Source organism: Globicephala melas, chromosome 10, assembly GCF_963455315.2.
Source record: "Globicephala melas chromosome 10, mGloMel1.2, whole genome shotgun sequence".
In the NCBI taxonomy this organism is placed as follows: Eukaryota; Metazoa; Chordata; class Mammalia; order Artiodactyla; family Delphinidae; genus Globicephala; species Globicephala melas.
The window spans coordinates 82,840,590-82,867,837 of NC_083323.1; the positions used below are offsets into that span (position 1 = coordinate 82,840,590).

The 27,248-nt window shown below is 37.1% G+C and overlaps 1 protein-coding gene across 1 annotated transcript in view; it reads left to right on the forward strand.

Moving 5' to 3' along the window:
* Positions 1-24,348, forward strand: part of BCAT1 (branched chain amino acid transaminase 1) — a 269,064-nt gene extending 244,716 nt beyond the window's left edge. The window contains exon 13 of the transcript XR_009565426.2: positions 24,239-24,348. The gene's annotated coding sequence lies outside the window, so the exon portion shown is untranslated. The remainder of the gene's footprint in view (positions 1-24,238) is intronic.
* The last annotated feature ends 2,900 nt before the right edge of the window (positions 24,349-27,248 follow it).

The window sequence follows — 27,248 nt, forward strand, 5'->3', positions numbered from 1 at the left end:
AACTCTAAGATAATATGTTCTGATTCAGGGGGAGAAAAGGAGGATTGGAAGGGGTGGAGTATAAGCCCTGATAGGGAGATTTTATTGACAGGGGGCATTTAGGATTCAATATTGTGTCAAGGATTCCTGGAACCAGCCCTAATAGCTTATCGGGATGGCTCCTTGAAACTTGTATGTAATCATGGCCAACAGCAAATGAAGACACCAGATCTTCCTTGGCACAGTAGGGAAGAAAGGATTAGAAGGCTCATGGATGTGGGAACGTTTGAATGGATATGTGGTCTAAGTACAGAAACCTCGCAACCTTGCTGTGTTTTCCTGAGAAGGTCTGGAGGGGCATGGTCCCATGCACTGAGCAATCAATTGCAGGTAGCAACAGCCAGTTCAGTAACATACCATAGTGTTGTTTTTCCTTCCTTCTGTTCTTCACTTTGCTTATGCCTCACTCCTGCTCTTTGGGATTGCACTGGATTTTAAAATAAGAGCCTGCGCGTCCGGAGCCTGTGCTCCACGGCGGGAGAGGCCACAACAGTGAGAGGCCCGCGTACCGCAAAAAATAAATAAATAAATAAATAAGTGCTGTGTGTCCTCTCATAAACCTCTGTCTTCAACTACCAGCTCCCAGTTCTGCGTCTCTAACCCAGAGCACTCTGAGCGCTCCAGCTCTGTAATTTCAATTCTCTGCTGCTCATCTGTACTTGGATGTCACATAGGCCCCTCAAATGGAACGTATCCCAAACAGAACCCATATTTTTTCCTTCCAAATCCCTTCTTTCTGCTGTTCTCATATCTTGGTGAATGGGATTCTTAGGCAACCGGCTACCCAAACCAAAGGTCTAGGAACACAAACTGGATGCTTTTCTTCTCTCACCAATGTAAACTTCCAAGCGATTCTAAATCCTAAAAAAATATTTAAAAAAAAATTGTACTCAGGTTAGGATTCACATTTCACAAACAGATTTTTTTTTAAAATAAATTTATTTATTTGTTTTTGGCTCTGTTGGGTCTTTGTTTCTGTGCGAGGACTTTCTCTAGTTGCTGCGAGCGGGGGCCCCTCTTCATCGTGGTGCGCGGGCCTCTCACTGTCGCGGCCTCTCTTGTTGCGGAGCACAGGCTCCAGACGCGCAGGCTCAGTAGTTGTGGCTCACGGCCCTGGTTGCTCCGCGGCATGTGGGATCTTCCCAGACCAGGGCTTGAACCCGTGTCCCCTGCATTGGCAGGCAGACTCCCAACCACTGTGCCACCAGGGAAGCCCCCACAAATGGATTTTTAAGAGTAAATTCATTATGCCTCAAAAACTAATTTTTAAGTCAATGCCCAACATGTAGTTCTCTCTAGCCACTGATTTTCTGTCTTATCATCACTCCCATATTGCTCTATACTTTCTTAAACTAACCCAGACCTGCACTTCTCCCCTATCCTCTAAACCCTCCTACTCTACCATCTGGGACTAAGCACCATAAAGAAAAAATTTCAAGACATCACTAAGCTCTTCTGAAAGTATTCCCCACACTTCCTTTGACATATTTGAAATCTACCTCTTATTAAAGGATACAACTTTCCCTGCAATTCTGCACCTACCCTGCAATTTTTCCTTGTCATCTACATACCTCAGGGTTACGATGTTTCACCATATCCTTGGTTCTTAGCATTAAACTTCGTACGTAGTTGAAATTCAATAAATGTTTTGATTGAATAGACCCATCCCCTTCACCTGTCCCCACTGCTGCTGCCTTAATTCAGTTGTGCATCAGCTATAACTTAGATGACTGCAAGTACGGTTGATCCTCATTATTCGTGGGTTCTATATTTGAAAATTATCCTACTTGCCAAAATTTGTTTATAACCCTTAAAATCAATATTTGCAGGCGTTCACAGTCATTCCTGGACATACTCAGAGTGTGAAACATTCGAGTCTCTCAGTGAGCAGTGAGCATTTTCCCAGCTGAGACTGAACAAGGCAGCACTCTGCTTTTTTGTTTCAGCTCTCAGACTGTAAACGAGTATACTTTTGGCGGTCTATTCAGTGCCACATGTTTTGCATTTTTGTGCCTTTTTTCTTCGGTGATTCTGCTGTTTAAAATGACCACCGAGCACAGTGCTGAAGTGCTGTCTAGTATTCCCAAGCGCAAGAAGCCTGTGACGTTAGAATAAGCACTATTCGGGCATGAATAACAGTGCTGTTGGCCATAATTTCAGTGTTAATCAGCAGTGGGGTACATCCAAAAAAGGAAGATGAAATTTGTTGATCTATACATGAGGCACTCCAGAAAGTGCTACAGTACCATCATAGTACGTGATGAAGCTATGGAAATGGTGGAAAGGTGGATACATTTGTGGATTCATGAGATGATGACCGATTAAAAATAACATGGCGGACAGCAATGTTGTGAGGCTGAAAGCCAAAGAATAATGGTCATATTAACCAGGGTCAGGAAGATGTTACACCCTTCTCAGCTAGAAATGCTGCATATAATTTTTTTTTCTTGTGATGTGATTTTTTTTAAATTGAAGTATAGTAGATTTACAATATCATGTTAGTTTCAGGTAGCACAGTGATTCAGTTATACATATATATATATATGTATTTAAGTGTTTTTAAGATATGTATTACATAAGGTATATCTAAACATAAGTACACATAAAGCCAGATTATATGTTGATTGGTTGGTGAAAATGTTGTGACCAGAGGCTTACAAGGAGCCCAACCCTGTCCTTTCCCCTGAGGCAATGACTCAGTGTTCGTTAGTCCAGTGTTTGCAACAGCTTTCTAGAGCAAAACTACTGCAAACAATGAGAACCAGTCCTAATGCCTCCAGCCTGCCCCTCTGTTGCTTAAGGGATCTTTCTAAAACGAAAATCTAATGACGTCATTGCCTAGTTTTAATGCTTCAAGGCTCACATAGCTTTCAGGATAAAGTTCAAATTCCTTAGTTTAGAATACAACTCAGGCCTCATTTCCTATCAAAGCTGCCACACACGTGTCCTTTCTTCCAATGATCAGAGCGTCTTGAGTTTTCACCAATTCTTTTATGCTCTTTTGATTTTCCCATACATTTACACATGTGGTTTCCTCTGCTCCAGAGGCCCTTCCTGCCTCCCCTTACTTGAGCTACTTAATGCCTATTCATCTCTCTAATCTTATCTCAAGTGCACTTTTCTCTGGGCCTTCACTGACCCCACAGCCTGATCCAGATGCCCTTTCTCTCTGCCCCCAGGAATACCTCTAATATAGCCCGGACTGTGAGGCTCGATTTTCCTTATTCTGACTCTCTCACTAGGCTAAAAAGTCTTTCAGAGCAGGAATCATGTCTTTTTAAATGTTTTCTTCTTAGTACCAAGGACAGTGCCTGACATATTTAGCATACAGCAAAACTGAATATATATGAATTAATTCAGAATGAATATGTGAATGATGAGCTTTGAAATCTACTCCCTTCAAATATTTGAGGAATTTGCAGGCTGAACACTGTAAGTTCACATACCTCTTTCTCAATAAACATGTGCTCCAGAACTTTTTCCCTGGCTTCTCTCCAAGACCCATCTTGGGTCACATCCGTTGGTTCAAAAGTTCATTTTAAACCATGGTACGCCTGGAACACTGTGAGCCATATACGAGGTATGGTATGAAGTGTATCGAGTACAATGGTCTTTTATTTCCTTTGATTAGTATACTTTAAGTAAAAATGAATAAATAAATGAATGAGTGCTAATGCAGCCTTAAGATTTCTTCCTCCTCCCACGTCTTTTTGTCCCAAATCATTCTGCTGACTCCAATTGACGCTGCTATTAATTAAAATCCCTATGTATTTTTCATACATATTGCCGGTAAACCAAATATCAGTACATGCTTAGAAGATTATATTTTTAAATTCTGAATGCACGCTATATCATTTAATCCTTAGTTAATTTTACCCAGTAGGTTTTGGTCCATCGTTACACTTTGTACATACTATTAAATATAAATTCTTTTACATAAAGCATTAGTTATCCTTCTCAATTTCATGAGATATGTTTTGACCCAAGTCATTGACAGTAATATTAAAAAGGCACAAGGACCTTGACCTTGACCTTGGTTTTATATCTGAAATTTACCAAAATGCTTTTAGTACAATTATTTACTTATTTGGAAATCCTCCTAGCCATATTATCAACTGACCCAAATGTATACATACAGTTCATAAAGGAGGCTGTGCAGTACAGCTGAAGAGGACAGGTGTAGAGCAGCCCTGCATTCAAATCCCATCTCTACACTTACTAGCTGACAACTCTGGCAAATTAGTTAACCTCTGTCAGTGTCACTTTCCTCACCTTAATTCAGAGAAATTGCACCCACGCATGGCTTTTGTAAGCATTAGAGGTAATGAACATGAAATGCCTACCACAGTGTGTGGCTTATAGTTCATAAATGGCTAAAACGAGAGAATTGTTAGACGCCCTCCTGAAATCTAGATATCTACGGCATCATGTTGAACTTCCGTTGGTAAGCACACCAGAAAAAACCTAAATGAGTTTAGCATTCAACCTATGTGATCCTAATAGAAACCTCCCTCCTGATCAGTTTTTGCTGCTTCAAGTAGTGCAAAGAACGCTTTTAGCACAAAAATTGTAGAATAAGATCATATACTGCTCTGGTCCAATTGATTATTGTTTTTTATTCCCCTCCCACCCACCCAAAATAGTCAGAGGAAAATGTGCACTTCGCCTCACATTATTAGCGCATGATAATGACCAGGGGTGGTACACGAGCACTAATCTATTTTTCTGAATTACTGATAAATGCTTGCATCCATTCTGTTTTCAGTCTGACATTAGCATACTTTTGCTAATTTTAACATTTCCTGCTAGCACTCCTCCAGAGTCTTTTACCTTTCTATCACTCAAGTTGGCTGCTTGCTTTGCGGTTCTTTTTTTCATCTCTTCCCAATTTCACCTCTGGCAAACAGATACATACAACATAAGGGCAAGTACCAATTTGATCTTGCTGTTGCTTTACTTTGCTTCTTTAGATCATTATTAATTCCACTCCCTTCCCTCATCTTATTCCTAACAAGATCCAAGAGGCATCTTGGTGTGGTCTTAGCAAACCCATACCACTTCGCAAGGATTGCGATATTCTTCCCTACGTCCTTTCAAAACCGCTTTTAAACTGCTCTCTAACACTTTTCCAGGGATTATTGATGATCTCAGCTTTCGATTGTGTTTCTAATATACCATTTTCCACTTGTATAAAATCAGAACGTTTACCTATTTCCAGTCTTCTGCCTTCATAAGTCTTTTCTGTAAATACTCGACGGCCTCTGCTGACGGTATTTCTGAGATCACACCTGTAAATTCCCCCAGTTCCCTGGGAATAATTTCCCTGAATCTGGGGACTTGAATTTATTCAAAACAGCTAGGCGCTCTCTCATCATCTCTTCACCTAATTTGAGCATTATTTTCCTCTTAACCATGTTTGTTCCACTCTTTTCAGTTTGAAGATCATTTTCCTTGATAGAGAAAATAGAAGCAAATTAGGAGATGAGTAGTTTTTTCTTGCTGTAATCTGTTAGCATAATAAGATGAAAATCAAACAACGAGCCTGTTTCTACCTTATTCCTTTTTCACTCTAAGATAGACTTTAAAGTTTCTTTCCCCTGGTCTTTGGCTATTTTACACTCAAACTTATTCTGAAGCTTGATTTTCCTGATGCAATTCTCTGCCTTTATTTTTCTGTTTTGTTTTCATTTTTGCTTATGTGCCTTTCTCTCAGACTTTTTAACATGTTTACATGGTTTTACACATGAACCCAACAAAACTCCCCAAGCAGCCTAAGTAGTTGTGTTTAATTTCAACCTCCTTTTGGTCATGTCTATATAATTAAAAATTAATTTTGAGATGTTTATATTTGAGTGTGTCCCCATCTTCCCCAATTTGAGCCACTGAAGCAGATTGATCCGTGGTGGAGCCCGCATTCGGAGCGTAAGCTGCCACTAGAACGAGTCTCGTAAGCCAGGGTGGCAAGCCGGCTGGAAGTCTATTTTGCGTGAGCTGAGGAGCTTTGCATGTCAGCTTGGCCCAGTAAAAACCCTCTGATGAAACAGGCTCTGTTCAGAAAAAAAGAAGAGTGATTCTGAGTATAATGTATGGTGGTGACTGTCATTTGAATTCATTCCTGTCCTTGTCTAATTCTCAGGGAGAGACAGAGCTCTTAGCTGGGGCTATCAGATATATAGATAAACTTAGCTCACACTCCCAATTTCATGACATGAGAAAATCCAAATCCCTTTTTTTTTTAATGTCTGTAAATTCCTAGAATTGGGTCATTTTCCGAATACTCCAAGAAGTATGTGTGTGTATGTGTGTGTGTGTGTGTGTGTGTGTGTGTGTGTGTTGGGGGAGAAGTTGCAGAGCCTGAAATCTTCTGCAAGAAGCTTAGGAGCCAGATCCAGAGAAATGTGAGTTATCATCATTAACATGATACCTTTGAATTCACAGAGTCGTGAATCTGGGGCAGGAGGGAGTTTTGTTTCTTTCTTTAACCTTTTTGAAAGTCTTCAAGGATAAAGACTCCACACACACACAACCGCAGGCAAACACACAGCACACACGCGCACACACACACACACACCTGGTGAATAGGTAAATACAGCACACAGTAGGTCCTTGCTAAATATTTCTGATAATAAAACCATTCAAATGGAGGGCATGAATATAAATATATCCAGCACTACTTTATTTGGTTGTTATGAATTCTGAAATGACATAATTCCTTGAACTCCTTTTTCCCAAATTCCCTGTGATGCCCACCTGACCAAGTAGCCCTCCCTTATATTCAGAATTACTTTCAGAGATGAAGCTCCCTCTGTCCCCATCTCCTCTTTCTGTGAAATGGCAGTTAGCAGGCAAGCCAAGAAATGATCAGACATTCCACTTTTAGCAGAATGATTTTGCTAGCAGCTCCCTCGATAATTGAAGTCTCTCAATACCACTACATTTGATCTCCTTGTCAGTTACGCCATGTGGGTTAGAATTATATTCAGAATTACATAAATGAATATAACATACTAGAATTAGAAAGAGTTTTATTTGTCCCTGTTTTTCTTTTTAACCCTATTATGTTCAAAACATCTTCACATCATCATTTTTGTATGTTACCCTATAAAATATTACAAGGGAAATGTCCCGTTCTTTACCCTGTACACTTCTGCCTTATCCTTCACCAAGGAGTAAACTTCATATAGGAAGAAGTGCATTATTATCTTCAAGGGCTTTAATTGGTCTTCCCAATTTACCCATGTCCAAAGATACATGTAAATGAAATTTTGTCCTTCACCACAATCCCTAATTGCCCTTCTGACAAACTTTAAGACCCAGCAGAACCTAAGTGGCAAAATGTCTTTGGCAAAGTCTTCCTTGTACTTCCTTTGAACTAGTTCTCAACCTTGCACATATTTCTATTACAAGACCTTTCACACTACTTCCTGATACCTTTATGTTAGGCAAAAAAAAAGCATGTAAATAATTCCAACATTTTTCTCCTGGCTGCTAAAGAGATTACTGGCCCGGGCTTCCCTGGTGGCGCAGTGGTTGAGAGTCCGCCTGCCGATGCAGGGGACACAGGTTCGTGCCCCGGTCCGGGAAGATCCCACATGCCGCGGAGCGGCTGGGCCCGTCAGCCATGGCTGCTGGGACTGCGCGTCCAGAGCCTGTGCTCCGAACGGGAGAGGCCACAACAGTGAGAGGCCGGCGTACCGCAAAAAAAAAAAAAAAGAGATTACTGGCCCAGCTAGATCTGTTTCTTCCCTTACTCCTAAGATTTTCTCTGGCAGACTTAAAGCAGAATCAGGAGATAAGGATGTCTTGAAGCAAAATTTCATGGGGATTATGCAGTTGGGGGAGGGGGAGAAAAATATTCCATGAGTTTGGAAGAAAGGCAGGAATAGCTGCAGTGAGAGTAAAATGGGTGAAAATGGGATTTTTAAAAACAAAGGTTGTACTTCATTTTTTAGAGTTTGAGATACATAAGTTGACCCTCTTCAAAAGCTCTTTTTTGGTTGTTTGACTGTGCTTCTGTAATTGCTCTGAGACTGGACCACGAGAGATCCTGGTTTCCATAGGGTTACATTTTGTTTATTGGTCTCTGTGATCTCTTCTCTAAGCTCTTTGCGGGGAGGGACTACGCCATTAATTTCTACATTCCCGGTTCTTAGCCCATAATACGTATTGAATAAATATTTGTTGAACTGAAAACTAGAAGTGTTTCATTTAACAATTGAGGAAGTCAGGAGGTTCCCCCAAATCTGTACAGCTGTGCCCTCTAGCAAGCTTGAAGTGCTTGAACCTTTAATGTCATCAACACTTAATTAAAAATTTTCTTTAACTAATGCTAACTAATGTTGCTGCTAATTTTAGTGGAAAATAAATCAAGGGCTCTTCTAATATGATTCAACACTATGCCACAATGAACAATTACAATAGGAGATTTAGGGAGACACATATAGGACCTTCTGATGCTAGGGCCAGATAAATAAAATTGTTAAACACACCTGCCCTATGGCATACTGCTCCCTCCATCTGAGAAGTAGTTCTGTTACATAAATGACGTTTCTAGTCAGTTCAGTACAGATCCTGTGCTCTAAAAAATTTACGGTGCTCTTCTTGCCAGAAATATAATTCAAAGATTTTTTAAAGTATTAAGGTGAAAAACAAAGGAATAATAACAAAATTCTGATTTTTCCTGTGATGCATGTTTGAATTTTTAAAAACTATAAGGTATAAAAAACTTCCACAAACTTATTTTCTTATCTGTTTGAGCCAGCTCTGTTAGTGCCCTCTCCCTGTTGAAACATGTGATTTATTTTTTTAAGAACTAAAGTTGACAAAACTTTCATCATGAAATTAACTTTCTACCATCCTCTTATTGATGGTGAAAGTATATAGTGATGAGAAACATATGCATTTGAGTTTCAGGGACTTAAACACTCTTTTAGGCTAGGAATTTGAAATCTAGAGAGCCCAAGACAGGATTTTGCCAAATGACATCAAGTCTGTTTTCAGAAAAATAATCTACACTTTTAGACACCTATTCTAGCATTCCTTCAGCCACACCCAATATTTCAATACAAGCCTATTTTTCCAGAGTAAAAGTGTAATAAAAGCTTTTCTCTGCTTTCTTTGATGTTTTACCTTATACACAGTGAGTGGAGAAAATATTAATCATTCTAGTATTCACTGAATCTCTACTATGCATTGAGATTTATATGATGGGTCATGAGAAATGCAAAAAAAGAAAAAAAGAAAGAAAGAAACAAAGAAAAGAAAAGAAAAAAAAGAAATAAAGTACTATTCCTGCCAGCCCTGAATTTATTGCATTGTTGCTATTGATTATAGAAAAACTATTGCTTATATCGCTAGTGGGAAGCAGCCGCATAGCACAGGGAGATCAGCTCTGTGTTTTGTGACCGCCTAGAGGGGTGGGATAGGGATGGTGGGAGGGAGGGAGATGCAAGAGGGAAGAGATATGGGGACATATGTATATGTATAACTGATTCACTTTGTTATAAAGCAGAAACTGACATACCATTGTAAAGCAATTATACTCTAATAAAGATGTTTAAAAAAAAACTATTGCTGTTTAGAGGCTAGAAATAATAATTATGCTAATGATCTTTAATTATAATAATCATAATGCAGTCTCTCATTTGTTTCCAGTTAGTTTTCAGTGAGAGCTGTTCCACATGTAGATATATTTTTGATGTACTCATGGGGGGAGGTGAGCTCCATGTCTTCTTACTCTGTCATCTTGTACAGGAGCCCTGTTTTCACAATTGTTTGTTCCTTGGCTGCACTAGTGAAGCTTCTGCAAGAGTCCAGGATGGTTTTTTCTGCCTTTTTCAGCAGGGAGGGTGGTCAGTGGGCCTGGGTACCCATGCTTAGAGAAATGGGGGGGCATCACTTGACCTTGAATGTGCGTCTCAGACAGGTATAGCAATTTAGAGTTTACAAAAACATAATCTCAGTTATCCTCATAACCCTATGTAAATTGCTATTTCTTTCATTTTAGTGGTGAGGAAACAGATTCAGATTGTCTCAGTGGCAGAATCTTTGAGTGACAAACAGAAACAGACTAATCATTTCTTATTTGTACAGTAACTTCAACATGAGGGAAATTGTTTAAAAATGAGAATCCTTGTAGTAAATTAAACAAGGACAATCTTACAGTAACTTAACATTGAAAGATTGTAATGTACAAGAAGGTTGAACGTCAGCAAATATACAATATTAAAGTGATAGAGTGGTCAACCAAAAGAGGAAAATCTCACTTTATTTTTTTTAACAATTTTATTGTAGTGATGGCATACAATAAATTGTGCCTATTTTAAAGTGATGACAGATGTTAACTAGACTTATTATGGTGCTCATTTCACAATGTATACAAATATGGAACCATTGTGTTATACATGTGAAATTAATATTTTGTTATATGTCAGTTATACTTCAATTTAAAAAAATATGTGTATGATTTGATAAGTTTTGACATATATATATGTGTGTGTGTATATATATATATATATATATATATGCCCATGAAACCATCACCACAATCAAAATAATAAACATACCCATCATCCCCAAAAGTTTCCTCCTGCCTCTGTGTAGTCTTTTCCTTCTGCCCCTTCCCTCCCCATCCCCCTTTTCCCAGGCAACAACGGATCTGTGTTCTGTCACTATAGATTAGTTTGCCTTTTCTATAATTTCATATAAACACAACCAAAAACTGTGTATTTTTCCCCCTCTGGCTCATTTTACTCATGATATTGAGAGTTATCCCTGTTACAGCATATATCAGTGGTTTATTCCTTTTAATTGCTGAGAAGTAATTTCATAGGATCGGTATAACACAGTTTGTTTATCCATTCACCAGTTGATGAACTTTTGCATTGTTTCCAGATTTCACATGATACAAAAAAGCTGTTGTGAATATTTTTGTCCAATTCCTTGTGTGGACATATGCTTTGATTTCTCTTGGGTAAATATCTAGGGACAGAATGGCTGGATTAACTTTTTAGACACTACCAAACTGTTTCCCAAAGGGCTTGTACCATTTTACGTTTCCACCTGCATTACATGAGAGTAATAATTCCTCTGTATTCTCACCAACACTTGGTATGGTCAGACTTTTTAATTTTAGCCATTGTAATAGATATATAATAGTATCTCATTGTGATTTCAATTTGTGTTTCTCTGAGAACTAATGATATGAGAATCTTTTCTTCTACTTATTTGCCATCTGTATATCTTATTGGGTAAAGTGTGTGTTTAAAACTTTTGTCTATTTTTATTGTTTTTTGTTGTTTTCTTATTATTGATATATCAATTCTTTACATATTCTGGATACAAGTTTTTTTTTTAATCAGGTATATAATTTGAAAATATTTTCTCCCAGTCCCTGCTTGGTTTTTTATTTTATTAACAAGATCTCTCAAAGAGCAGAAGTTTTAAACTTTGATGTAGTCCAATTTATCAATTTTTTTTTCTTTATGGATTGTGCTTTTGGTGTCATAGCCAAGAAACATTTGCCTAATCCAAGGTCACAAAGGTTTTCCCCTATGTTCTTTTCTGGCTCTTTTATAGTTTTAGATTTTGCACTTATATCTATAATCCACTCTGAGTTAATTTTGGTATATTGTGCAGAAATTCTCACTTTAACATCAGATAAATTTTCTGATTTAACTGTGGCGTGGCCTGTCAAGAAGAGTAGTGGGAATTGCTCTGTTGGAGTCATTTTCAATACAATTAGAAAAAAAAATTAAGGGATTGACTAAGTAAACAGCCCTGCACGTGCAAAAGATGATACCACCTGGGTGTGCTTTCTATCATGCCGTTTGCCTATTTTCTGATTCTTTGTCTGCTTTTCTGAAACAATTTTGATCATATCAAGGAAGATAAAATCCCTTAAATTCACAAGTTGATGAATTTCACATAATTTAAGGTTACTGGATAATATTTTCATGCAATTTCCAACTGGTACTCATTTTATCCCCTTGAAAATACGAGAAGCACAGGTTTCTCCCCAATCCACTAAAAGTTCATATATCTCCTCTGAGTAGCTTATTCCTTCTATTTGACACTCTAATTGATGTCTGGGGTGATATTTTAGAGTTTTCTTTGAATTCATTTACTCAATTTTTCAGCAAGAAGATTCTCCTGAGTACTAGCCTTTATACTGGGTTTTAGCTGGAAGATAGTATCTTTTGAAAAAAACGATAACTTACTGTCATATCCATTGTTCCCCATAGATTTCTTCTTTGTAGTTTAATCTTTATAATTAAACATTTAACTAGGTGAAAGATAGGCTACCAGAGTTCTTTTTAGAATAATGACTAATGTCGTCTTATTCAAAATTGGGGTCATGACCCCTAGGAAGTCTTAGAGAGGTTTATGGGAAATATGGAAATTTCCAAAATTATCTCAGAATCCTGAGTTTTGTAGGGCATTTAGCTAGCTTTCATGTAACCACCAGGGTTATGTGTACTTAAGAAAAAATGGCCTCTTCCATCTCTAGACTCTCTCCCTGCCTTTTGTCATTCTCTGCCTTGAACACACCTTAAGATGCAGATACAGGTCTTAGAATTGAGACAATCAGTCTTATCTAGACTAATATTTATACCTGCAAAATAAATTGTTTGATTTTTGTGCAAGAAAGATGCCATGAAATGAAACATGGATTAGAGGAAACTATAGAGGAGGAAAACTTTAAATTCTTATGTATAAAAATGATCTATGTACATCCAGGATTAGCAACCTAGCATCAAGCAATTATTTGCTCAGTCAAATTAATTTGCCAAATGAAACTTTATTTAATTTTGGTAGAGGTTTCGCTGATAAGCACAGTGGTCCCCTGTCCATTATATTCCTGCTCTTCCCTCACTCAAAGGAAAATATAAAGGCAAAAAGTACATAGCTGCTATTTCTTTACAACTTCTTCAGGGCGGCCAGTAGATACTTTTGGCAAAGGCTGCCAGAAGCTACCTAGTATCTATCCTCCCTTTCTTTCTTAGTAACAGAAACTCAAGTTTTTCAGGAGGACAATGTATCCAGCCAGAAAATTACATTTTCCAACCTCTTTCTAGCTGAGGTACACCTATGTGATTAACTTCTGGTCAATGAGGCATAAGCATAATTGTTTTGTAGGATTTCTGAGCGAGGAGCTTAGAAATTATTTGCCTCTCCTTTATTTTTTTGCGAGAGAGCAATAAACTAATTTGATAAATTGCTACTGTTTGGGGTTTTCTGTTATGTGCCCCTGAACCTAATGCTAACTGATACAATATGCAGTAATGATTACAAGCAAATTCTAAAGGCGGTTGTAAAGGAGCAAAATCAGTATCTCAGCATGTCCTGGGGTATCCCTGACCACCCTCCTCAATCTAAAGCTTTTGTCTAAACCTAATTTGAACCTTTCAGTCTGTTTCTAGAGTCAACCAGGAGGAAGTATTGTTCTAAGTAGTGTCTTATTACAGAAACCAAGTTTATCACATTTTCCTTTATAAAATTAGTGCATGCTCATTATAGAAAATGTAAGAAACTCAGAAATATAGTAAGAAATGGAAATGGAGAAAATAATCCATATTCTAACTATCTAAAAATAACTACAGTTAATATTTTGATATACTTACCTAGGGTTTTTTTCTCTGCTGAGTTTCTATAAGTATGTTGCATATATGATTTCATATTCTGCCTTTTTCCTCTTAAAGGATGCTAAAAACATTTTGATAGTCACATATTTTATTGAGTGGGCATAACATTTTCTACCTAATCATTCACATGCTGTTGGAAATTTTGGGTTTTAACTGATGATATGATGCAGCAATAGGAAGGACTGTGTAGAACCCTATTGAAATTGTGCACCCACAGCTTGGTTCCATACCTGTGTACATTTAGAAAGTACAATCCTAATGGGGAAAAAATAATTGGAAAGATATTCCACTCTTGATCATGTCTCTTAAAGCCGTGCTTCTCAAGCTTACACACTCATAGGCTCATTAAGATGCTGGTTGCTCCCCCTACCCGCAAGATTCCGATTCAGTAGATGTGGGTTGGGACCTGAGAATTTGCACTTCTAACACATGCCCAGTTGATGACGATGCTTTTAGAGTCATAGTCTTGAAAGGCATTAGAAAGGATTGTTTCATGTCCACCCTTATATTTTCATAGCCCTCTTCTCCCCAATTCTCAATCCCTAAATTTGCCAGTCTTTCTTTGCTAGTAACTTCCCAAAACTTCTAGGTTCCCCAAACTTTCCTTTATCTGTAAGTCATATGGCTTTTACTCTCTGGCAGTCTATCTCTTCTTCTCCACTTCCCTGCCAACTTCCAGTTCCTGGCTTCTCTTACTTTCTCAGATTTTGTATAACATTAGCAGAGTCTGGCCAAGATAGACCCATCTCAGAGGTTGGGGCAGGGACTGAACTGAAAATGATAAAAGTGTCTTTATACAGGGGGAAATCTAAGAACCCTCCAATATTAAGAAAATTAATTCCATCACGAGCAATAAAGATTATTTTATTAGAATAAATTCCCAGGAGCAGAATTCCTGGGTCAAGAGGTGAGAGCTGCTTAAATCTTGATCTAGATCAAGAGGTCAAGAGTACAGATGCTAAAGTCTGACACACATGAGTTTAAATCCCACTTCTGCTGGTTGTGCGATTTGGGGAAGATCAATTAACCCTACCAAGTCTCAGTTTCCTCATGTGTAAAGTATAAAAATTATAGCATTTACTAATAGGGTGGTTTTGAGGATTATATGTGACAGTGAAAGTAATGCTTAGCAAATTCCCTGGAATTTAGTAAGAGCTCTATTGATGTTATGATTGCTCTTGCTGTTGTTATTATTGTTGCTAAATTACTTCTGGAGGGTTTTCCAGATCCATACTCCTATGAATAATGTAGCAGAGTAGTAACTTGGTAGTTATTAGGGTCTAACTACACCAAACAGTCTTCGTGGCTATGTTGGGGATGAAAAGAAGGAGTTCTTCCTAATTAATTTAAAAAGTCTGCTTACTAGAATTTGAAGGAAACAGTGGAACTAATGATTCACAATATAAGAAACTTACTGAAATTAATTCATGTTCATACAACATGAAGCTGAATTGGATGGATAATTTCCTACCCACTATAATATCTTTTAAATAATTTTTTACCATTCTTCTGGTCAGAAAGTTCCTCATAGTTTTTAGCCGTAGTTAAGACCCGAGTATAAATGGACCCTTTGTGGTTACAAGAATGTGAAGCATAGCATGGCATGCTTTCTGTTTTTCTCAACCAAATATCTCTGATTTTTGATTCTATTATTCTTTCCTTATAGCTTTTGTTTTTCAACTCTTCACTCGTTGTTGATTAAAATTATCAAACTGGGAGTTTTAGTTTCAAATTTTCTGTTGCTCTTATGTGATGCTCAGAAAGTAAGTCAAATTCCTAGTGCCTCAGTTTACATTTGTCAAATACGCACATAATAGGAACACTTTACGGTTGTAATACACTTGAATCTTTCGATCCATAAAAATAAATTTGCAAAGTCTTGGTGCGATGCGCCATAAACTGCAAAACATATTCGATCTTCTACTTATTATCGGTGAAATCAGAAAAGCTTCAAAATCACAGTCATTTGTTTCAGGAATGGCAAGTACGGCTTCTATTGTGTACATTAAAGTCTATTATTCAAGAGAAACATAAAGTAAATCTTGTGTGAGCTGAGTCGATTTTTGTCTTACCACGCAAAAAAGGCAGCAGATAAAGAAGATGACCTTTGTTAAAAGGAAAAAAATCTTCAATACCTGGTGTTCACTGCCAGTGGGTGTTCTGGTGTTGGCTCTTAAAAGAAGCAGGAATCCTATTGTCATTCCTTCTAGCTTTAATGATAAAATTTACTTTCAAGTTTGTGTTTAGTCTCAGGCTATAAAAGTTCAGTACCTCCCCAGCACTTGATTCTGGGTCATTTCTTGGGGACCCTCACCATACTCTGAGACAAAATAAGCAGCTCCAGATAAAAAAGCTCCAAGTTTCAGCACTGAGTGCTGAAACTGGTATAAGAGCAAGGCTGTTAACAGCAGTCAAATTGATTTTGAACTTCAGGAGATTTGCCTTCTCCCTGACTCTCAAGGCTTGGCTCTGACTTAGATTAAATCTCTTTCTATTTAAATAGACAAGAGCTGTACTGGAGGAGAGGAGGAGAAAGAGAAATAAATTATAAATTATGAAATCACAAATATAGATGCAAAAGCAATCAGGGGCTTTGACAGAAGAGTACAATTTATAACCCACCCCTAGATATTCAGTCTATATTATTGTTAAGAATTTTAGCAAGTGATTAGAGTTGGGTTGACCCAGCTTATTAGTAGTTGAAGGCAAATGAAGACCTTTAGTTTGAAAAAACATTCATGCTTCTAGATGACTATATTTCAAGAAGGAGAATGGTTGTGAAGTTTGCAAATTTTTGCTCACTAAGGACATAAATGTTCTGAGACCCTGAGAATATATAACTAAAACATCTTTCATAAAACTGTTAGGATATCAATCATGGCTTCTCGTCAGGAAAACATTGTTGAACCCTACTTGGTATATACTGCATCCTCTCTCTCAGGCCCTTTTTATCCTTTGGCAAATTGTGGGATTAACATAGTAACAACTGACTCAACCATCCTGTGAGGTTCCAATGTGCATTGGTTCATTTATTCTTTCATTCATTCTTTTGTGATTTCATTAATACAATACTAAGGGCTGGAGGTACACATATAAAACAAAATTCCTGTCCCCAAGGGGTTTTCAGCCTGTTAAATGCCAGGCCACGTCTTCTAACTCATTTACTTCGGTGGTCCCCAAAACGGTCAGCGATGCTTCTGACTCTCCAAGCATGCATTTCCGGGATTAACACTGTCTGGTTCCTATTGCATAGGGACAGCTTTTGCCTAGGAGTTCACTCATCCCACTTTAAAGGCAGTCTAGCTGAGAGGAAAGAGGCCCTTCTCTATTCCTCCATCTCCACTCTTACCGCTAATGCTATTACCTTTGACAGGTAACATTTGGATCCTTGGGCTGGTTGTCATAAGAATTTAGAAAACGAAGGATGGCCTCTCTTTAGGAAATGACTGGAAATCTCTGCTTTAGATACTACCTTGTCTTTTGCCTTCTCACTTTTTTTTTTTTTTTAGCTTTGGCAAATGAATAAGAGAGGTTACAACCATTAAATCTCAAACAATAGAGACAATTTAAAGTTATCAGGTGAAGACAAATAAAAGGAGCTCATTAGAATCCTAACAATCATAATTTGTATAAGAACTGAAAAACACTTTTTGAGTCAAGCAACGGAGTAATTTTTAAGTGTACAGATAATGATAATTGGATATTAATGACATAATACAACATCTTGTCTGAAACTAGAAAATGACATTAAGCATTGTTTCCATTGTCATTTCAAGATTTGGTGCTGGTAACAATGTGAGATTTTAAATGCCTTAGGAGTTGTACGACAAAACCACAATTTGGAAAGCTTTTTGGTATTTAATTAAACATCAGTGTGAGCATAACTTTCCTAGTACAGGTTGGCACATATCAATTGGTAAAACATGACAGTGATAAGACTATTAATCAGATTTTAGATTTTGGCAACAGAATGTATTGTTTTAAATTTAAGTAAGTACAGTGGTCCCCACTTATCCACGGGGGATACATTCCAAGACCCCCAGTGGATGCCTGAAACAACCGACAGTACTGAACCCTCTATATACTATAATTTTTTTCCTGTACATACATACCTATGATAAAGGTTAATTTATAAGATAGGCACAGGAAGAGATTAGCAACAATAATGAATAATAAAATTGAACAATTATAATAATATACTGTAATAAAAGTTACGTGGTCTCTCAAAAATCTCATTGTACAAATTTAATGCTTTTTCCATCTTAACTAAGTGCTTATCATGCACTGTACCTTAAAATTTCCATTTTGAGGTTCAACAGCAAGACTAGCATGACTTTCTTTTTCTTTCTTCACAGTTTTACAGAAAGAAGATTCATTCTTACCTCAGATCTTAGCAGCCTCAGCATACGATATTTTTTCTTTCCTTATTAAGTGAAGAACTTTCACCTTTTCACTTAAAGGAAGTACGTTAGGGAATTCCCTGGCTGTCCAGTGGTTAAGACTCCATGCTCTCACTGCGGAGGGCCCGGGTTCAATCCCTGGTTGGGGAACTAAGATCCCACAAGCCGTGCAGTGCGACCAAAAAAAAAAGTAGGTTATGGGCTCCTCTTTGTCATATTTGAATTGCCAGCATGACAACTCTTGCACTTTGGGGCCTTTATTAAGTAAAATAAGGGTTACTTGATCACAAGCACTGAGACACCACAATCTGACAACCAAGTTGGCCACCAAGTGACTAAAGAGTGGGATATGCTGGGCAAAGGGGTGATTCACACCCCTGGGACAGAGCAGAATTTCATCACACTTTCCATTTAATATTTTCAGACTGCAGTTGAACATGGGTAACTGAAACGTCAGAAGGCAAAACTGCAGATAAGGGAGGACTACTGTAATGTACATACATACATACAAGTAAAGATTGTTTTTCTCATAAATGAGATTTTATCATTCTACAATTTGATTTTCACTTACTAATGTGTCTAGGAGATAGCTAAATGTCAGAACATGTACAATCTTCATTCGTACTAACCGATGCTTTGTATTCCGTACCACAGATATACCATAATCTACTTAATCATTCTTCTTAATATGAATACTTGTGTGGTTTTCACTATTATAAGCTATGCCGAAATGAACACCTTTGCACGTTCATATCTGAGTACATATATATGTATTTTTGTAAGATAAATTTTAAAGTGGAATACTTGGGTTAAAAAATACAACCAAAAATCTACACAAAATATTATGCCAGTTTACCTACAATGGCTGTATGTTTATATCCACTTCTATCTTTATCAATGCTAGATATTATAATTTTCTAAATTTTTGACACTGGAGATTTTATATATGTATAATTATTTCACTTGAATTTTCACAATTACTAATTAAGATTTACTTTTGTATTTTAGAAATGCGTGTTTTTGTCATTATACACATATATTCAATGTATGTTGTGACTTGCTTACATGTGTTCTTTTCTCATTTTTCTACTGGACTGTCCTTTTGTTATTGAGTGGGGATTTTTAACCCTTTGTGGATTATATAGGACTATCATGTTTTCCTACTCTTGTCTGTTGTCTATTTTCTTAAAGTATGGGGTTGGGGCATACAAAAGTTTAACATTTTTATGTAACCAAACCTGTGATTATTTTTATGGCCTCTGGATTTATGTCTTGCCTTAGAAAGCCTTTATTACCATAAGATTATAAAAATTTTCTCCTGCACATACTTCTAATATTTTCATTGTTTAATATTTTACATTTTTTGCTTAATCCACTTGTAATTTATTTTCATGTATTTTGTTCTGTAGGAATCTTATATTAAATCTAAATTTAATTTTTATAAGAATTTCCAGTTTCCAAACACTATTTATTAATTATTGCATAATTTCTCCTGATTTTAGGAGAAAATATTCCTGTATGTCTATATATGACATTCCTAAATGTCTATATATGTGTATCTCTTTCTGACTTCTCTATTCCATCAAATAGATAAGTGTTTATCTCTTTGTCCAAGCTACTACTTAAATTTCTATATTTTAAAGTTTTGAAGTGGGAAAATTCCCAGTATTGATTTTTTCTCCTTCTCTGAAAAGTTTCTTGTTTATTCTTATACATTGTATCTTTGTGAATTTTAGAATCAGTTTGTTAAGTACTGTAACCAATTCTGTTATAATTTCTGCATCCTTTATTAATCAATGTTTATAATGATCACAGAAATTTTTATCTTTTCTTATTCAACATGAAAAATGTCCTTTGAAAATCATTCATACCTTAAAATAACTTAAAATGTATTTGGGGAAAATAAGAATTTCTACAAACTCCTTATGAACAGCCTCCTAATAAGGTCAAGAAAAACATGTATTACTCACATTAAGATCACTTAAAATACTAGGAACATTTTCAACGGTAAGCAGAAGTGATTTTTGAAAGCAAAGTAAAACCATCTTCAAATAGTTCCTCCACTTGGGGAATTTTATAAATCCTGAGAAATGACATCATCAGTATGGCTTCTCAAATATTATGCTGTGTCAGGTCCGTGGGAACATCTAAGTGAATTAATCATTTAATAATAAATAAGTTGTGTGTTTGATCAATGATATTTTTCTTAAAGCTGTTGAATAGGAGACCATATACTCCCGCATGAAGCCATGAAACAACTATGGCCTTAAGGTTTCAACATTCTGACAAAGTTTGGCACATAAAAATGTTCCTTATAAATATACTGTCTTTTATTTTATTTTTATTTATTTATTTATTTATTTTTAACATCTTTATTGGGGTATAATTGCTTTACAATGGTGTGTTAGTTTCTGCTTTATAACAAAGTGAATCAGTTATACATATACATATGTTCCCATATGTCTTCCCTCTTGCGTCTCCCTCCCTCCCACCCTCCCTATCCCACCCCTCCAGGCTGTCACAAAGCACCGAGCCAATATCCCTGTGCCATGCAGCTGCTTCCCACTAGCTATCTACCTTACTACATTTGTTAGTGTGTATATGTCCATGACTCTCTCGCGCCCTGTCAGAGCTCACCCTTCCCCCTCCCCATAACCTCAATCCGTTCTCTAGTAGGTCTGCGTCTTTATTCCTGCCTTACCCCTAGGTTCTTCATGACATTTTTTTTTCTTAAATTCCATATATATGTGTTAACATACGGTATTTGTATTTTTCTTTCTGACTTACTTCACTCTGTATGACAGACTCTAGGTCTATCCACCTCATTACAAATAGCTCAATTTCGTTTCTTTTTATGGCTGAGTAATATTCCATTGTATATATGTGCCACATCTTCTTTATCCATTCATCCGATGATGGGCACTTAGGTTGTTTCCATCTCCGGGCTATTGTAAATAGAGCTGCAATGAACATTTTGGTACATGACTCTTTTTGAATTTTGGTTTTCTCAGGGTATATGCCCAGTAGTGGGATTGCTGGGTCATATGGTAGTTCTATTTGTAGTTTTTTAAGGAACCGCCATACTGTTCTCCATAGTGGCTGAACCAATTCACATTCCCACCAGCAGTGCAAGAGTGTTCCCTTTTCTCCACACCCTCTCCAGCATTTATTGTTTCTAGATTTTTTGATGATGGCCATTCTGACTGGTGTGAGATGATATCTCATTGTAGTTTTGATTTGCATTTCTCTAATGATTAATGATGTTGACCATTCTTTCATGTGTTTGTTGGCAGTCTATATATCTTCTTTGGAGAAATGTCTATTTAGGTCTTCTGCCCATTTTTGGATTGGGTTGTTTGTTTTTTTGTTATTGAGCTGCATGAGCTGCTTGTATATTTTGGAGATTAATCCTTTGTCGGTTGCTTCATTTGCAAATATTTTCTTCCATTCTGAGGGTTGTCTTTTGGTCTTGTTTATGGTTTCCTTTGCTGTGCAAAAGCTTTGAAGTTTCATTAGGTCCCATTTGTTTATTTTCGTTTTTATTTCCATTACTCTAGGAGGTGGGTCAAAAAGGATCTTGCTGTGATGTATGTCATAGAGTGTTCTGCCTATGTTTTCCTCTAAGAGTTTGATAGTTTATGGCCTTACATTTAGGTCTTTAATCCATTTTGAGCTTATTTTTGTGTATGGTGTTAGGGAGTGATCTAATCTCATACTTTTACATGTACCTGTCCAGTTTTCCCAGCACCACTTATTGAAGAGGCTGTCCTTTCTCCACTGTACATTCCTGCCACCTTTATCAAAGATAAAGTGTCCATATGTGCGTGGGTTTATCTCTGGGCTTTCTACCCTGTTCCATTGATCTATCTTTCTGTTTTTGTGCCAGTACCATACTGTCTTGATTACTGTAGCTTTGTAGTATAGTCTGAAGTCAGGGAGCCTGATTCCTCCAGCTCCTTTTTTCGTTCTCAAGATTGCTTTGGCTATTCGGAGTCTTTTGTGTTTCCATACAAATTGTGAATTTTTTTGTTCTAGTTCTGTGAAAAATGCCATTGGTAGTTTGATCGCGATTGCATTGAATGTGTAGATTGCTTTGGGTAGTAGAGTCATTTTCACAATGTTGATTCTTCCAATCCAAGAACATGGTATATCTCTCCATCTATTTGTATCATCTTTAATTTCTTTCATCAGTGTCTTATAATTTTCTGCATACAGGTCTTTTGTCTCCTTAGGTAGGTTTATTCCTAGATATTTTATTCTTTTTGTTGCAGTGGTAAATGAGAGTGTTTTCTTGATTTCACTTTCAGATTGTTCATCATTAGTATATAGGAATGCCAGAGATTTCTGTGCATTAATTTTGTATCCTGCCACTTTACCAAATTCATTGATTAGCTCTAGTAGTTTTCTGGTAGCATCTTTAGGATTCTCTATGTATAGGATCATGTCATCTGCAAACAGTGACAGCTTTACTTCTTCTTTTCCGATTTGGATTCCTTTTATTTCTTTTTCTTCTCTGATTGCTGTGGCTAAAACTTCCAAAACTATGTTGAATAAGAGTGGTGAGAGTGGGCAATCTTGTCTTGTTCCTGATCAGTATACTGTCTTTTAAACGGTAATGGAGAGGGAGAAAATTACAAGATGACTTGTTCCATCATATCATACATTTTAAATTGTACATCATGGATTCAGATCATAATTACATTTTTTCTGGTCCCCAAGTGCCCCTACATAGCCTAATATGTACATGCTATATCATCCTAGCCAACCACGTACATACATATATTTTTACAAATAGACAAAGATTTACATATAGAAAAACATATATACATATATCAACATACAAATATATATGCTTCACCACATGCACGTGCGTGCATTGGAAAGAGTAAAGCAAAAGGAACAAACAAAACAAACAAGCAAAAATAAAATAAAAAGATGACAATATGTATATTCAGAAAACACTGAGGAGAGAACCCTGGGTGCACAGTGAAAGAAAACATGGAAGAAAACAGACACACGGAAAAGGTAGGGAGTGGTGGCAAGAAAGCTGCATAGAAGTGGAATCATTTAACACAAAGTGCAGTTACATCAGTAAGTATTGCATCTGACCTAGATTGTTTGACCTTCTCACTTTCCAAAATTAAATGCAAATATAAGATTTTGTGAAGGCCATGCATTTTTCTAAAATTGCATCTGGAATGAGCTTACTAAGGTTATAAAAACTTCCTCATTTGACTAAGGATGAATTCACATGTTTGCTCTAAATAGGTATAATATACATACCAAATATGAAATGGAGTTGTCTTAGAACATTGTTCTACGTTTATGTACTAGCAGAAAAACAATATATTTCTTGGGAAGGGAGCATAATACACAGCACCTAATTTCAGCGAGTCATTTCTAAGTTTTCTTACTTCCAAATGATTTTTTTTTAATTAAGAAAAAAAGAAATGCTTTTATCAAAGTTGCCTACAGTGCAGAAAAGGGCACTTAGTTGGGAAATATTGATATTACTTGAATAATGGGCTTTTACACATTTAGCTCACTATTTATCTACATGATAGAACCTCATTTGGGATACCTGTGAGTAGAGTACTTTTCTGAGTTAATGCAGCCAGATTTATAGACGGTCCTTCGGGAGGATACTGCCTTTCTGGGATAACACACTGTGGGAAATGTGTCTCCCAATATATTCATCAAAGGTTAAGCATAACACAAATGAGACATCAACAGGGGCAGCCTTTGGCTAAACACCAACTTTTATCTTCTTAAAAATAATTCCTACTGTTTTATTTGCCTTAATTGCTATTTGTTTAACTACCAATGCTCAAAGGAATTAGGGAGAATCTTTAGAACCCAATTGTAAAAAAAAGCTTAAATGCAAACACTTACCGTGATATTCAAACCAAGTAGTATGAATAACTACAAGATTTTTCCCAGTTACTGTATAAAGTTTCTGTATGTATGTGTTCTATATAATGTTAACATTTCTCCTATTAAGCTGGTTGTAAAGTGATGCTATATCTAGAAAAATAAATGCCATCTTAAAATGAAAAAAAAAAAATCTTATTGATACGGCAACTTGCATGAAAAGTTAACGAAGTGAGGAATGGTCATCATGAGGCCATTCATGATTCTTCTTGCCTTTTTTCCCAGCAAAAGAAAAGAGGACAAGGGTAACTTGTGAAGGTGACAAATTGAGTGAATTTATCTCAGTATTTCAAGAATTAATTACTGGGACTTCCCTGGTGGTCCAGTGGCTAAGACTCCACGCTCCCAGTGCAGAAGGCCCGGGTTCAATCTCTCAGCGAACTAGATTCCACATGCTGCAACCAAGAGTTCGCATGCTGCAACTAAAAGATCCCGCGAGCCGCAACTAAGACCCAGCTCAGCCAATAAATAAATAGATTGATAAATATTAAAGAATTAATTATTATGTAAACTACTTGTTGACTTCCCTCCCATCCCCACCCCTTGTTTATTATTTCTCAGAAATGTAGAGTCATGTAGGCATGCAATTTGCCAATGCAGAGGGCGTACAGATTTACCCCAGTTCTCCTGATTCTCCATCCGGGGGCTACAAGAATCTTCTCAGATCTTAAACAGGAAGGCACGTCCTTGTGCACAGGCCCTATCGAGATTTTTTTTTGTAACATCTAACAGAAATACAGAAATGGGGCTTCCCTGATGGCGCAGTGGTTGAGAGTCCGCCTGCCGATGCAGGGCACACGGGTTCGTGCCCCGGTCCGGGAAGATCCCACATGCCACGGAGCGGCTGGGCCCGTGAGCCATGGCTGCTGAGCCTGCGCGTCTGGAGCCTGTGCTCCGCAACGGGAGAGGCCACAACAGTGAGAGGCCCGCGTACCGCAAAAAAAAAAAAAAAAAAAAAAAGAAAGAAATACAGAAGTGTGGCTCTAGTGGACAGGAAGAGATCTCCTATTCCCGCTGCCTCATATTATATGAGGGAAGGGCTTGTTTCTGGGTGACATGAAGCATTTGTCATCATTTTTCTGCCAGAAGAGTACAGAGTAAATCTAGAACCCACAAATTCATTGCTTCCAGGACACCTCTGTCTCTGACAACTTCATTTCCCAGAATGCACTGCCACTCTGCCCTCTGTCCCTTTCCTGGGTTGAGCTGCAATACTGGTAGTTGTAGACTTCAAGCAAATGTGGGAAGAGGACTGCTGACGGGACAGAGAGTAGCCTCTTCATAAATCAGTTCCAGGACATAGCAGAGGGGTGGCTGCTTCATTTTCAAGTTCTGTTTTAGGGTGGGGTTGAGTGAGTAGAGGTCCGAGTGATGCTTCTTTCCACCTTCAGTTTTGGTTCAGCTGTTTCAGAGATCATCGTGATTAATGGCAATTTCATACAGAACCTCATTAGTCATTGGTTAATTCAACACATATTAATTGTTGACCTACTATGTTAGTCACCTAGCAGATGACTACTAGGTTAGTCATCTCTACCTGAAAATGAATATTCACGCTATGTACTATGGCAGATACCCAGTACAACTAAAATCTATGAATGGATAACAGCTCTCCATGTGTTGCTCAAAATACAGGCTCCTGATGACCTATCAAGTTAAGACAAACTCTGTGGAATGATGTTCAAAGCCATATTTAGTCCCAAACTACTTTCACAAAATCTTGCCCACATTTTTCTCTCCTTTTTGTCCCTCTGGAAACCAAATTAGGCTTGACTTTCTGAGCGGAATTCTTCCCATCATTCATTTGTTGGTTTTCCTCCTACCTATGCTCCCTTTGTTATTTTTGCATGTTGAAAATATGTATCATTTAAATTAATTCTCCTTTCTTAAAGCCTTTTCTGATACCCCCAGATTAAATGGGAACTCTCTCCTTTATACTCTTAAATACTTTGTACCTATTCCTGTAAAATTAACATTTTGATTTATTCTTAGCATTTGTATACTTGTAGTGATATCCTAAGCTCTATTAGAGTAGGAATTGTATTCTGCTTGCCTTTCCACTAACTAATTTATACAAAGTAAAATCTCAATATATATTAGAAGGGAAATGAACTAACTTTGACGTATTTCTCTGATTTGGCTTCTAGTGGTATGTAACTTTTTTTTGAGTTCCATGTGTTATCTCGAGAAAAAGTATTTCCATTGTACAAATCTAAAAATAAATATAGAATTTGATATTTTCCCTCCTTTCTCTCTTCCAGTGATAATATGTATTTGATGATGTTAATTCTTGTGAGGGTAAACCTTTGATGGCATCCTTGGAAGCCAGTTTCTGGAAAGATATTCCCAACATGCAATTGTCATCCTTTACTATTGGAAGTAGACTTGAGACTCAGGAGAGTGTTATCTCTATTTTTTAGAAAATGAAATACTGAAATAAAATATTTTAGTTAGACTCGTCTAGTGCAAAACAATCCTTCTTTCCCTACACCCATCATGTATAACATTTTTCTTATTTCTGATAAATTACGAAGTTTCTACCTTTGAATTTAAGAAATGTGTCCTAATACACATTATCTTTTCCTCCTGGGGCAGCAGGTTGAATTTGTCTAAATGTTCTAATAAAGAGTTCTGTGTATTTGGCCTTATCGGTGGCATAAGTAGAAAAACTACTACTTACAGACACCTCTATTGTTATCATCAAAAAAAAAGAAAGGAAAGAAAAAAACCTTTGTTTTAAAATTTGCTTGGACTGAGTGCATAGACTCCATTTCCTGAAGTGTAGAGTGATATAGGCCGCTACATAAATAATGAAAGTAACTGCAAAACCCATGTCCCGCTAATACTCCCTTGACATTAAACAAGGGCAGTTCTGTCTTTAAAATACTAAACCGTTTATTCTTATAACATTCAATCTCTTCTAGGAATTTCAAGTGCTTTTGAACTTATAGATTGTTTCGGAGTATTCACAGTAAGTGACCTGTTTCTCCTGGAGTTTCTTTGAATTGAGAAGCCCCCCAGGGATGCCAGAAGAGAAGAGAAAGGAAACAAACCTGACTCACCATAGTCTAGTTAGTTTACAGTTGAAAGTGAGTAATGGAGCTGTGTGACCAGCAGCATGACCTTCAACTAGTAAGTGCTCCTCATGGACTTACAGTTAGGAGCCTTTTAATTCAGGCTCTAGTCTTGTCCAATATTAGGTTTAATTAATCCCTCTGCCTTTTTGCAGCCTAGC